Below are 2,281 nucleotides of genomic sequence, written 5' to 3' on the forward strand. Positions count from 1 at the left end.
GCCGCTGTCCATATCGTCCTTCCTATTTATCAAATTTCAGCCTAACTATTATCAGTTTTGGAATTGCTGCTAATAGAAAACCCGGCAAAACCATGGCCCAAAAACAACAAAGGAAGGCGTGTTTTTAAACAAGTATCTCCCTTCTTTGTGTACATCACGTATTAGAAAATATATTTTAAAATTCATACACATACTACACATTTATATGTGTACGTACACTTTTTCTAGAATTATTTGAAGGTGTACAAAATCAAGTTTCTGATTAAAAAAATAAAGGGCTCCAAAGGAGTTCGGGACATCAAACGCATTATATAATAGTGCCAATTAATGCCCCCGTACAATGTGGAAACCTGTGCACATCGCTGCTAGTATATAAATAAGCCAGCGCCATGCCTATTGCAGCATACATCTAAGTAGTTGCATATCTCACACTACTCATAACAATGTCGATTTCGTTCTCGCAAGAGCTGCTCATCCCCACCGTACTCGTGCTTCTTGTTTCCCTGTGCTTGTACTTCAGGTCTAGTAGTAGATCAAAGAATCCATCGGTGCTCCCAATCGACTGGCCAATAGTGCACATGTTGCCGGCATTCATTGCCAACCTCCATATGCTTGTACTTCAGGTCTAGTAGTAGATCAAAGAATCGATCGGTGCTCCCAATCGACTGGCCAATAGTGCACATGTTGCCGGCATTCATTGCCAACCTCCATTCTTGTACTTCAGGTCTAGTAGTAGATCAAAGAATCCATCGGTGCTCCCGATCGACTGGCCAATAGTGCACATGTTGCCCGCATTCGTTGCCAACCTCCATAACTTGTATGACTATTGTGCTGCGAGCCTCGCCGAATCAGGCCACAACTTCAGGATACATCTTCCCCAAGGGCACATGTTCCTCACTTGCGACCTTGTGAACATCCGGCACATCTTCACGATGAACCACGCAAACTTTCCAAAGGGTGTGGAGTTCGCAGCCATCTTCGACATCATGGCTGGAAGCTTCTTCACCATCGATGGTGAGCCGTATCATCGGCAGCGCGTGAAATTTCATAGCGTGCTCGGCAACCCACGGTTGGTTGCCAGTATGGTAGCTTGCTGCCACGACAAGATGGAAAATGGCCTCCTCCCATTGTTGACCCACATGGCGAGCATCGGCACTCCATTCGACATGCAAGAAGTGGTTTCGAGGTTTATGTTTGACCTGGCTGCCACACCACTCTTTGGTGTGGGCACTAGCCTCCTATCCTTGGACATGCCTCCCATGGACGTTGCCATTGCCATGGACACGGTAATGGAGGTAGCCCTTTTCCGCCACATCCTGCCGGCCTCTTGCTGGAAGGCTATGAGGTGGCTAAACATCGGCCCAGAGAGAAAGCTCGATGCGGCGCATACGGTGCTATGAGGGTTCGTCACAGATATGATCACGAAGAAGATTAACAGAGGTTGTATTGGTAATGAAGAGGAGCAAGAGAGTGCGGATATTCTGTCTTCCTACATCAACGATCCAGACTATGCCGATGTTGAATTGCTCCATGCGATGCTCCTCGCCTTTATGCTCGCTGGGAAGGACACAATTGACGTGACCTTGTTATGGACCTTCTACAAGCTCACCCAGAATCCTAAGATTGTGTCAATCATCCGCGGCGAACTATCACCCATTGCATTACACAAAATAGACACGGGTATGGGCGCCATGGTAATCTTTGACCCAGAGGAGACAAAATCCATGGTCTATCTGAGAGCTGTCTTGTATGAGACTCTCAGGTTGTACCCACCGGCCCCTTTCGAGCGCAAGACAATGGCTGCCGATAATATCATGCCGAGTGGCCATGAGGTGCACGCCGGCGAAACCATCCTTATTTCACTCCACTCCATGGGGAGGATGGAGGACATATGGGGCAAGGACTGTCGCGACTACAACCCGCATAGGTGGCTCTTGGAGGGTAGCAACAAGCCGAGGTATGAACCATCTCACAAGTTCTTGTCCTTCAACTCGGGTCCGTGGATTTGCCCTGGGAAGGAAATCGTTGTTATCCAAATGAGAACCATCGTTGCCACGGTGGTATGGAACTTTGACTTGGAGCTGGTGAAAGGACAGAGTATCGAGCCGAAGTTGTCTTGTACACTACAGATGAAAAATGGGCTCATAGTGAAGCTGAAGAAGCGTGAAATATAACACAAGACTCTCTTTATCTTTAAGGGCATTAATTTTATACTCCAAGATATGTGTGTGTGTGTGTGTGTGTGACAGAAAGAGAGAGAGAGAGAGAGAGAGAGAGAGAG

The 2,281-nt window shown here is 47.3% G+C and overlaps 1 pseudogene; it reads left to right on the forward strand.

Moving 5' to 3' along the window:
* The first annotated feature begins 434 nt into the window (after nt 1-434).
* Nucleotides 435-2,213, forward strand: LOC125529646 (annotated as a pseudogene).
* The last annotated feature ends 68 nt before the right edge of the window (nt 2,214-2,281 follow it).

The sequence above is a fragment of the Triticum urartu genome, unplaced genomic scaffold (genome assembly GCF_003073215.2).
Source record: "Triticum urartu cultivar G1812 unplaced genomic scaffold, Tu2.1 TuUngrouped_contig_5743, whole genome shotgun sequence".
Classification (NCBI taxonomy): Eukaryota; Viridiplantae; Streptophyta; class Magnoliopsida; order Poales; family Poaceae; genus Triticum; species Triticum urartu.